Source organism: Macaca thibetana, chromosome 8 (assembly GCF_024542745.1).
Source record: "Macaca thibetana thibetana isolate TM-01 chromosome 8, ASM2454274v1, whole genome shotgun sequence".
Taxonomy (NCBI): domain Eukaryota; kingdom Metazoa; phylum Chordata; class Mammalia; order Primates; family Cercopithecidae; genus Macaca; species Macaca thibetana.
The window spans coordinates 16990613-17002915 of NC_065585.1; the positions used below are offsets into that span (position 1 = coordinate 16990613).

Here is a 12303-nt window from a genome sequence, read left to right on the forward strand (position 1 = left end):
GTGCACAAACAATCTGGTATTCTAGACAGTATCTGCAACTGCCTGTGTGCGGAGGGCTAGGGACCCTTCCTCACCAGTTGAAATGGGTTGGTGCATGAGAAGGACTAGGGAGGGTACTAGACCCTTCCTCACGAGTTGAAATGGGTTGATGCGTGGACCAGCGGCATCAGTACTGCCTGAGAGCTCATTACTAGAGTAGACCCACACCGAAAAATTGGTCAAAAATCTGTATTTAACAAGTACCCCTGGAGATTTGTGTGTGGTTCAAATTTGAGCCTCACTGGCTGGCTCCATCTCCCAGGTGTGAGATTCTATACCAGGTGACCTGTGTCCAAAGGAAGGGAGGGAGGAATGAAGGGATGGAGGGAGAAAAGGAGGGAGAATGGGGTCAATTAAATTTAAAAACAACAAAATTAAAAGATCTCCAAGTTACTAGTTATGTGGGTTTAGGTTAAAACGTCCTCTCAAGGAAATCTAGACCTTGAAGCTACCCTTTTTGCTTAAAGCCACATCATTGAGCTTGCGATCCCCATTCAGACCGAACATGTGGCCCCTCAGACTCATCACCAAGTCTACATCTAAAAATGCTCAGGTGGGCCGGGTGCGGTGGTTCACACCTGTAATCCAGCAGTTTGGGAGGCCGAGGTGGGTGGATCACTTGAGGTCAGGAATTCGAGACCAGCCTGGCCAACATGCTGAAACCCCGTCTGTACTAAAAATACAAAAATTAGCTAGGCATGATGGTGTACAACTGTAATCCCAGCTACTTAGGAGGCTGAGGCAGGAGAATTGCTGGAACCCAGGAGGTGGAGGTTTCAGTGAGTCGAGATCGCACCACTGTACTCCAACCTGGGCAACAGTGAGAGTCTGTCAAAAAAATAAAAATAATAAAAATAAAAATAAAATAAAAGTGCTCAAGTGGACAAATGTGGTAAGGGAATGTCTCATGCTACAGAAAGCTACCTGATTTATTTTTCCCCAAACCGCTAGGCACTGTGGTTAACCAACCTTCTAAAAACCCCAGTGGTGCCTGCCTCCAGCCCATTTCCCTTGGTTAAGAAAGGAAACATCTCTTCCAGAAGATTCTGAAATTCTAGTTTCCTGAGCCTCGCGGTGACTAAAATGGAGTTGGGGGGAAATGACTCTTAGACTTTCTGTCAGTGTAAGTGGAAATTGAGAATGAGACACAAAATATAAAGTGACATATAAAATCCTAATTTTGGAATAAGGAGCCCTGGCGATGCTCAGCTTATAAGGCACTTTTAAAATCCTTACTGGGAGGAACTATAATGAAAACTTGATTTTAAAAACAGGGAGGTGGAGGCTTTGCAAGGTTGAGTGGCCAAATTAGGAATTGAGCGCTGTGTTTTCCATCCCATGCACGCCTGTTCTATGGCCCAGTATCCATGTCCCCAGCCACCTCCCAGAAATGATCCAGTCACGTGTTAGAAGAATTACACTATGTCTTTGTGGTCTTTGTCACTGAGTCTTCACCTGAAAATTGATTCTACTGATGAGGGGAGTAACGGTAATGTTCCCTCGGATAAAAAAGTCCAGCTTCGGAGCCAGAAACTTTTGGATTCAAATCATGGCCCTGCTACTTATAACTAACTTTTGGTAAATGGAACCCTCTGAACCTCTCAGTTTCTTCATTTTAAAAAATGGCAACAATAATAGCTAATAAGTATCAAGTGCCATTCTAGGCACTTTATGTGTATTAACTATGTGAGCAGGTGCAATATACTATTATCATTCTTCATGTAGAAATGAGAAAGCCAAGCTACAAAAAATCAAGTGACTGTCCCAAGGCCACATGGCTGCTAATCGTCAGAACCAGGATTCTATAGGAGCCTGTGATGGAGCAACATCAGTGCTCTCAGAGGGCTGCCAAGAGATGTCTATGAGATTGTGGAAATAAAACGCTTCCCAGGCCACCTGGCAAAGATAAGTGCTCAACAAATTATAACTACAAGGTTTCCATTTCTTTTGTTTTTATTTATTTATTTATTTATTTATTTATTTATTAGACAGAGTCTCAAATCTGTCTGTCAGGCCGGAGAGCAATGGCATGATCATAGCTCACTATAGCCTTGACCTCCTGGGCTCAAGCGATCTTCCCACCTCAGCCTCCTAACTAGCTGGGACCACAGGCATGTGCCACCAAACCTGTTTTTTTAATTATTATTATTATTTTGACTTTTATAGAGATGGGAGTTGCCTTAGTTGCCCAGGGTGGTATTAATCTTCTGGCCTCAAGTGATCCTCCCGCTTCAGCCTCCAAAATTTCTGGATTACAGGCATGACCTGTTGCACCCATCCTAAAAATTAATTTCTTGAGCTAGCCAGAAAGACAAGGTTACTATGGCATCCACGTGGCTGATAAGAAGGGGAAGTTGCTGCTTGCAGAAGTGGTTCTCTCTGACAGGTTTCATCCCCACCTGTCCTCAGCAGGCATTCTGCTTTGACATCATGGTGCAGGGCAGGGACTTCGGTGCTCTGCCCTTTGAATCTTTCTATTGATTTCTCTCACGCAGAACCTGCATGGGAACCTCAGCTGGAGCAGCTGGCGCGGAAATGGGTCTCATGTGTGCCTGGCAAAAAGAATTGCCGTTTCCAAAACGAGCTGGCCGGATCGAATCCCCAAAGCAATGGACATGTATGAGTGACTCACTGCTTCTGAAATTCTCTGCAAATCCAACAGATGTGGGGGAAGATCCCCGGTATAGAAGAGGCAGCGTGCATGCAAAAAATCGGCAAATGTAGAACTCTGATATAGAAGACTCTGTTGGCTGCCAAGCTACTGATCGGCCACTGCTCTCTTCTTCTTTGTTAAAACATTCCCAGTTCTGTTTGGGGATAAGGCCGATGGCAATGTGCTCAAACGAAGACCATGGCAGGGGGAAGAACTGGCCCTGGCTTGAAACAGCCATGACAATCTTGTTATCTCTGTCAGGGGCTGTCTGGGAGCTTACCTGGCCCAGTTTGGTCAGTGAGACATAGGGGAAGTCTACTGGGGATTTCTGGGGAAAATTTTCTTCCCTGATAGAAGACAGGGAGTCACAGTAAAAAGGCCCCTTTTTCCCTGCCTGATGCTTTTGCCTGCTCAAAATGCTGTTATGACAAAGTGATGTCTGCAGCAGAAAGGGCCGTCACAGGGATGCTAATCAAGTGCGCTGATGCGGTTGAGCTGTCAAATGCGTCCTTTTTGATGCATCTGCCAATACCAGGTGCTGGCGAGGAGAGAGGGAAACAGAAACCCCTGAGCACTGCCTGTGGAAGTGTAAATTAGTACAGTCATTCTGGAACACAATCTGGCAGTACTTGCGAAATTAAGTGTGAGCGTGCGCTATGACTCACCCGCATCACGGTCCATATCAGACAAACTCTCCCACAGTCCATATGGGCACAGGTGTGAAGAGCTCATCACAGAACTAGGCAATGTCCACTAGCAGCAACAGGAGAAGCAAACAGGGCAGGAACTATGGCAAGGGCAGGGTAGATGCAGTCCCTCAGATGAATCAGGTGAACACAGAGCACCAAGACTGGCTCTGAAAAAGAGGGTTGAGTAAGCAAAAAAACCAGATTGAGGTCTACAGCAGAATCCCATTTGTCTACATTAAAAACAGATACCCAATCAGAACAAGACAGGGAGGATCCTCACGCAGGGCCTGTAGCAAGCACACCGGAGTGGCTGCCTATGGAGGAGGGAAGGGAATGGGAATAAAAATTCCACACTGGTCTCCTCATTTCCTCTTGTAACAGAGGAGGCAAGTGGCCGGGGGTAAAGGGCCTGGTAGAGATCCATGATGATGATAATGACAATGAACAAAGAAGGCATTTATAATAAAATTCAAAAGAAAAAAACACAGCCAGATTTAGAGTCAGAGAATCCAGGTATGAATGCTGCCTTGATCCTTCCTGGCTACGACTCTTTGGCAAATCACAGCGCCTCAGTTTCCCCATCATGAAGAGCAGGTTTGAGGAGTGACTCTGCAGAGCTATTATGTGAGCATCCAAGGAGATAGTGTGGGGAGCTTCTGAGCTTGGAATGTAGCAGGGGCTTCCTGGATGGCAACCGTGAGGAGCCCTAAGGACTCAGCTCTCTCCTCTATAAAATGGGGATTATTACATTACCCACCCAGCGTGATTATGGTGCAGTTGAAATGAAACATGACAATGAGGGACAAAAAGCAAGATCATGACACCCAGGAGCACCTCCTGTCCTGACCTCTGCGTGCAGTGGTCTGCGCTGTGCTCATGCCTGATACAGCAGCGGGGGTCAGGCTGTCCTTCCGTGATGTCATTCCTGGGGGAATATGGGCCTTACACATTCAATATATATATTCCCTTTTACTTTATTCTATGGAAATGACTGGAGTTTAACTGAATAAGACAAGTTATGAAAAAGAGAAGAGATGAGAAGAAAGAAGAGAAAAAAGAAGCTGTCACACTCTTATTATTCCAAGCAGGTAAAACCTTCATTTTTCCAGTGAACAGCTAGCCTCTCCCTAGACAGGTTTTCCGTAATCTCAGGAAAGACGCAATGCCTTATGTAATTATCACATCACAGGTTGTCACCGCTCTCCTTAAGGTGCTACCTCTTCTCCACCAGGACCCTTCAGATGTCTGGGAAAGATTCCGTGAAACAGAAGGACCGTGTGTCCCTGGAGTCCGCTTTGTTTCTAATTTTGCCCTTAAGTGCAATAGGCTGCAAGAATCCCCTTTGGCACACAGCTTTCTCATTTTCTGGACACTCTCTTCTAAATAAACTTCCCAAATAGGGTTAGAAGGTCAAAGTAAGGCTTTGATGCCTCTTGACAAATTGGTACTCCAAAAGAACAAATTATGCTGCCACTGGCAATGGAGGCATATGCCAGGCTCTGACACATTCTTAAAATAAACCCCAAAACCGGCTAGGCGCGGTGGCTCACTCCTGTAATCCCAACGCTTTGAGATGCCAAGATGGGCGAATCATGAGGTCAGGAGATCGAGACCATCCTGGCCAACATGGTGAAACCCCGTCTCTACTAAAAATACAAAAATTAGCTAGGCATGATGGTGTACAACTGTAATCCCAGCTACTTAGGAGGCTGAGGCAGGAGAATTGCTGGAACCCAGGAGGTGGAGGTTTCAGTGAGCCGAGAAATCATGCCACTGCACTCCAGCCTAGTGACAGAGCAAGACTCCGTCTCAAAACAACGACAACAACAAAAACACAAAACCTATTCTAATTTTTGGCAACCTGATGGGGGAGGTACATTACCATTGTCTGGTTCTGGTGAACATCACTGTGACTCTCAGGGACCCCAAGTTCACTGATGTGCTATTTTCCTCTTATGAGGTCTGTGTAAGGGCACCCACATCTTGCTAAAGTGGATTTTCTGCATAGAAAGAGACCTCTTTCACATAGGCAGGCCTGAGGGGTGGAGCGGTGGATGGGACAGTGAGAAAGTCAGGGAGAGGAGAGTGGGAACCTAAAGCCTCCTGGGAAAGGAGGAAAAACAGGAACAACAAATGAAAACGTTTGTGTAAAAAACTGCAAAAGAGAAAAAAAAAATCCCATGTCCACTGAGGACACATCTCTATAAAATGTATGCACGCACAGCAGGAAGAGGGGGCAAGAGGCCAAGCAGACACGAAGGCAAGAGTTGTAATTGGGTGAGATGATGGTTCTGGGGTTTGGGCATTCTTTAAAAGTGTTTTTATAGATGTGGTTATATTGATTTTCAAATAAGATAACCAAAAAAAACACAAAGTATGTTAGTCCAAGAATAGAAAAATAAGAGCAGAGTCAGGAGAGGAAAGGCAGTAAATGAAATGAAATAAGGGCATGAAGACAGCAAGATCAGTCTCTTCCATCCTTAAAATCCCTCTGGGGCATCCCTCAGGGCTAAGGATAAGGTCGAGTTCCTTCCTGCAAGCAGGGAGGTCCCACATCACTCTTCCAGCCCCATCCCTGGTCACTGGTCACAGGTTGCTCCAGCTCGCCCCTAACTCCAGTTCTCCAGCCCAGGCCTAGGTTGGGATCTCCACAGAGCATTCCTCTGGCCCCTCTGTTGGGTTAATCCCCACACCTCCTTCTGGGAAGAGCCTAAACATCCGTTCCCCTGGGAAGCCTCCCCTTTCCCCTAAAGTTGAATCGCTGCCTAGTCTCATCCTGCCGAGATACCCTGTGTGTTCCTTTTCTGAGTTTCCCACTGCAATGGCTTGTACTGAGCTGCTCCAGACCTTTTGATTAGAAGTCTAACCATTTCAGGAAAGGGACATCACATGGGGACTGTGCCAGCCATGGAAGGAAGGACGGGCCTGGGAGACAGGACAGGAAGAATGATCTGGACAATGACCATTGGACAACTCCATGTCAGTTTTCCCCTTCTATTCTCTAGCCCCACACAGCCAATCCACTCAACTCTTCAAAAACTTATTTCTCAAGTGCCTGTTATCACCAAGACATTGTGATGAGTAATTGCAAAACCCAGGCCATTCCTTGAGTGTATAACCTAGTTAGGGAGTTGAGACTTCAACATGAGGATTGTTAGATAACCATGCAGCAATGAAGTGTAAGATAAAACAAGATTGTCAAAGATTAATTGAGTGTGGGCACTGTGTGGTCTGGGTTCAGGAGAGCAGGGTCACTGTGGCTGCAAAGGAAAGTCCTCTGAGAGCCAGATTTAAAGGATACCCACAGGACAGGTAGGTGTGCAGGGGGTGGGGTGAGAGGATAGCATTCAGTGATCAAGGCCTAGAGCAGGGAAGGGGTACTGCATGCTCAGTGGCCAGCAAGAAGTCCCCTGAGGAAGGGTGTGTTAGGGTCAGAATTTTGAGACCCTTAAAACCCAAGCAGAAGAATCTGCCCTAGAAAGAGATGAGTGAAGACCCCATAAAGCAGTGCAGCTGATGAGAATCATTTGTGAGGATAGATGCTCAGAACAGACTAGAAAAAGATCCAGTTGAGAACCTCCTATGAAAGTGAAAGCAGGAAGACAGGCATGTGGTACCAGAGCTGCCACCTCCCACCTACAGGCATGGTGGTCAACACCAATTCATTACAGCCCAATTTCCTACAGGGCCCAGTTGGAACCTCAGAGTTGTTTCCCATTCAGGACCAAGAAAACTCCTACCAGTGGATCCAGAGTGACAGTTCAAACTTATTTTGCCTTGCAGGTTGTATCAGTATTAGTCAGAAGTGACGCTGTTACACTGCACTAACATGTCTTTCCAAATTTTAGTGGTTTAAAGCAACAAAGATGAATTTCTTTTTTCAGCTGCATGTTCATCACAGGTCAACCTGAGATCATGCTCAATCTCAGCATCATCCAGACCAGGCCAGTGTGGCAGCCTCTACACACAGCACTGCTCAGCAGCAGGCCAGAAGAGAGAGTGACCTCTGGAGGGTTTCTCACTAGAATTCCAACATGAAGGACAGAAATGACATGTCAATTCTGCTCACTACTCCTTGGCCAGAATTGCTCACCATGGGCAAGAAAGTTCAGTCTTACTCTGCGGAAGGCAGAGTCAGAAACAATAAATGGCCTAAGTATATCCCCTTTCAGGTCACATGGAATTTACTATTCATCCATTCAAATAGCAAGAACTTATTTTAAAATGGCATGCTCTGCATCCAGCCACTTTCCTTCTCATTATCTTGTTCTATTTTCTTCATAGTAATTGTCACTATCTGAAATATCTTAACTGAAATGCCTTAATTGTTTAGGGATCTGTCATCTATTGTTGCCTGTCTCACAGACCAGGTTCTAAGCTCCATATCTGCTTCGTTGGCAGTGTGGGGCACACAGTAGGATGCTCAGCAAATATTTGTGAAATGAGTAGGTGAATGAAGAGGTTCCACAGGGAAGGGACTCTGTCAGCTTAATTTAGTGTGCACAATGTCCAGCACATAGTCGGAACTCAGTGGGCTGCTGAGAAGTTAGCCAGCTTTTCATGTGTCTACTTGAAGTGACATGACTCAGCACTTCTTCCCCTCTAGGTGCATTTCCTCTCCCTTTCCCCCTATAGGGACTTAAGCTGAAGACTGGTCTTGACAGATACTATGCCTATTAATTTCAACCCTGAGACCTCCCAACTAACCTTTCTCCTTACCCTCAGGGATCACGGCCAGGTTTCAGACTGGCCTGAGAACATAGGGACCAAAGGGAAAACACAGCCAAAGTGAAAGAGAAACGAAGAAGAGACTTCCGGCTGGGCGTGGTGGTTCACACCTGCAACCCCAGCACTTTGGGAGATTGAGGTGGGTGGATAGCTTGCGGTCAGGAGTTCGAGACCAGCCTGGCCAACATGGTAAAACCCTGTCTCTACTAATAACACAAAAATTAGCCAGGCGTGGTGGCTTGTGCCTGTAATCCCAGCTACTCTGGAGGCTGAGGCATGAGAATCACTTGAATCCGGGAGGAGCAGATTGCAGTGAGCTGAGATCGCACCACTGCACTCCAGCCTGGGAGATAGAGTGAAATTGTGTCTCGAAAAAATAAAAATAAAAAAGAAGATACTTCTGAGGGGGATGTAACCAGCCCTTGCACACGCATGCACATGCACGTAAATTGCGAATGCTTCACTCTAGTCTGGCCTCTTCAGGGACTTTCTGTGCAAACTTGGGCAAGTCATTTCCCCTGTAGGCCTCTGTTTCTCTGATAGTAAAATCTGGGTATTGAAGAAGGACATTTCTAAGGGGCCTTCCAGATCTAAAATGCTACAAGCAAGAAATCATCTAGGGGCATATTTCTCAGAGCAGGGTGGATGGAGTTACAGCTTTTATAAGGCTTTTGTAGGCCTCACACACATTGTATCAAATACATTAATTGCACTCATATCCTTCATTAAAAAATAATTCCTATGTAACTGTGAAAGTTGAGGCAAACTTGACAAATTGACATAAAGTTCTATAAAACATACACTATAACTATTTCTAGTTTGCAGTTTGTTTTCATATTTTTAAGCTAAGAATTTTACATGTTTGTTCTCAAGGTTGTTTGTGGGTCTTTGAAGTATCGATAAGTCCCAGACACTCTGTTTATAGCACTTAACCGGTCAAATGGGACTATCTCAAATGTTCGGTAAAAATGTCATTTGCAGGCAGGGCCCCACCCTAGACCCACTGAATTAGAAAATCTGTTGGGGGAACCCAGGAATCTCCATTATAGCATGTTTCCCAGATGATCATTTGCAAACTGAGGTTTGAAAACCACTGCCATAAAAAGATGCCGAGGAAATGGGCTGGGGGAGGCAACTAGGGAGGAGGAAGGAAGGTTACAAAGGTGACCAAACAAGGGTGAAAAGATGACAGTGCATGGCTTACATTTTGCATGTGTGCAAATGTGCTTCTGCCCACGTGAGCCCACATGTTCCACCAGAGTAAACACATTTTGCAAAACCATGAATCACTCTGTTGAGCCCCTCCTCCAGACCCGGAAAACAGTACTCAAACACTCTGGGATTGCATCCCCTCTGGTGATTTGCAGGAGTTAATATTTCTAGCATATCATTGGGCACCCAGCCTGAAGGCTGAAGGTGTTTCTGCCAGGGACGGGTACTACAGGAAGGACTATCAATAGCGCTGTCACCCAGATGTTTGCGGCAATGAGTTCTAGCTTTAGTTAGTAATACATACTAGCTCCATCAGTGAGCGGTCTTAAATCATCCGCGGGGGTGGAGGTTTTGTTTAATGTTTTGTTTTTTTTTTAAATTCACAGATAAAATTGTATGTATTTACTATTTACAACATGATGTTTTGAAAGACACGGTGTATACATTATGGAATTACTAAATCTAGCTAATTAACATATACATTACCACATGTGGTCGTCCTTTTTGTGGTAAGAACACTTTACATCCACTCTCTTAGCATTGTTCATGAATACAACACATTATTAACTATAGTCAAAATCGACTTCTTGAACTCATTCCTCCTGTCTAACTGAAATTTTATATCCTTTGGCCAATATCTCCCCAACCCCCTCCCCAGACCCTGATAACCACCATGCTCCTTTCTACTTCTTTGAGATCAGCTGTTTTAGATTTCACACATGAGCGAGATCATCTACTATCTGTCTGTCTCTGCCTGGCTTGAGCCACACACACACAAGTTGCATTGTACATATATGTACCTATATGTGTACATCTGGTACACACACACATATGCACGCAAATGCACACACATACCAAATGTTATACCCATATGTATTTACTTTATTTTTTGAAACAGAATCTCAAATTTTATTTATTTATTTTTTGACACAGAGTCTCACTCTGTTGCCCAGGCTGCAGTGTAGTGGTGCAATCTCAGCTCACTGCAAACTCCACTTCCTGAGTTCAAGCGATTCTTGTGTCTCAGAATAGCTAGGATTATAGGAGTCCTCCACCACACCTGGCTAATTTTTGTAGTTTTTGGTAGAGATGGAGTTTTAACATGTTGGTCACTTCTGACCTCAAGTGATCCTCCCACCTCAGACTCCCAAAGTGCTGGGATTACAGGCTTGAGCCACTGTGCCTGGCCTGCGTGTGTATTTAAGCATCTGCAACAATTAGAGATGAAACCTAGCAATAAGAAGTCATCAAACTATACTGCTGAGTGCTGGTTTTCATGGTGCCAGGAAAGTCCAGGATAAAGGGGTAGGTTGGAAAGAAAGGGTAAACTAATTCAAAAGGCCAAGTACTGTGCTAGGGATTCCTACGTATGTCTCACATCAGTCCAGTGGGGAGAGCCTTATCTGTCCCTTTCTTCCAGTGAGGAAACCAAGACACAGAAAAGATCTGTGACTTGCCCCAGATACTGCAAGATCAAACCCTGACCCAGCTAACCACAAAGTTCATGTTCAGTGCCCCATGCAGTGCTGCCTGAAAGTTCCCTAGCTTTAAACGTAGGAGGGTTGGGAGAAGGAAGCCTGTTCTAGAAAGAGGGAACCTGAGTAAACTGATCTCTCGAATCAGAGAGAACAACCCAAGTAATTTCTCAACGATTTAATTCACAAGCAACCAGTGGTTATTGGAAAAAAATAAATCACAGATTAGCAATAAGAAAAAAAAATACACGTATAACCACATCCTCCCTCAAGTAATAGTGTTTTCATACGTCTATATGTTTACTAGCAAATACATATTTTTTCTAGCCTACAAATGACATACTATTTTTGAAATTTTATCAAAACGTATAGAATTTTGCCTTTTTAAGAACATGGATAATGCGTTTGCTTGCCCAGTTCTCACCTTCTGTGAATTTATGTCAGTCCATACATTTCTTTCCACATTCTAAGGGGGAAAGAGGAAATCCTTCACGTATTTTTTATTTGTTTGTTTCCTGTTGTCTGCTCCTCCGAACAGATGCGTTTAGGAAGGGTTAAAGAGTATCCTACTAAATGTTGTGTTCTGGTAGATAATGCGGCCTTCAGAAACGCACTAAACAAAAATTAAGTTGGTTTCCTCCTCCTCATAGATGAAAATGAAGAATAGGTTTTGTAGCAATTGAGAGAAAATAATTTTTTTTTAATTATCTTAACGCCAAAGGAAAAACCAGCTGTCCTGCCTGCCCCTGCACCGCAGGGAGCAGCCCTCCCAGTGCCCCCATCACCCCTTCCAGGCATCCACTAGTTGGGAGAGTGAAAAATAGCCTCCTTTTCACTCCCCTGTTGTTAACGAGGCTCCCTATTGAGATGTAGTTAATCACATCAATTAAGAGCTTTTCTTGCACGTGTCCTTGCCCGCTAGGCACTGGCCCTGTGTCCATGGAAAGGTGGGAAAGATAAGCAGCCAGTCAGGTCATGTGATAATTAAAATACAGATATTCTGCTTTTTCCTCTCTTTTTATGTTTTTTCATTTGTACATTTTTTTTTTTTTTTTAAATCGGGCATAAGTCACAGGCAGTGAAATGCTCAATTGGTAAACAGTTTGATGGGTTTGACAAATGCAAGTATTCAAATGCACCAAATCAGCAACACACAGAACGTTTCCTTCTCCCAGGTGTTCCTGTGTCTTTCACAGTTGCCTCTGCCATCATCCCAGAGAAAACCACTGTACTGACTTCTAGCACAGTCATATGAATGGAGTCACGTTCTGTGTTTAAAGATAAACATGAATAATGAGCAAGAACAAGCAGCTTCTAGCAGGAATGTAAAACAGGGTAGACACTTTGGAAAAGAGTTTAATAGGTGCTCAAAAGGTAATACATAGAGTACCATATGACCCAGCAATTCCACTCCTAGGTATATACATGCCCAAGACAAACGAAAACATACACCCATACGAAGTCTTGTATGAACCTTCAGAGCAGAATTAACCATAACAGCCCCACC

At 44.5% G+C, this 12303-nt stretch overlaps 1 long non-coding RNA gene across 13 annotated transcripts in view; it reads right to left on the reverse strand.

Moving 5' to 3' along the window:
• Positions 1–12303, reverse strand: part of LOC126961609 (uncharacterized) — a 205926-nt gene that overhangs the window by 27155 nt on the left and 166468 nt on the right. For 12 of the 13 annotated variants that reach the window (XR_007728356.1, XR_007728359.1, XR_007728355.1 and 9 more), the window contains one exon: positions 3358–3548. The exons of the other annotated variant lie outside the window; for it this stretch is intronic. This is a non-coding gene — a long non-coding RNA (uncharacterized LOC126961609). The remainder of the gene's footprint in view (positions 1–3357; positions 3549–12303) is intronic. 13 annotated transcript variants of the gene reach the window in all.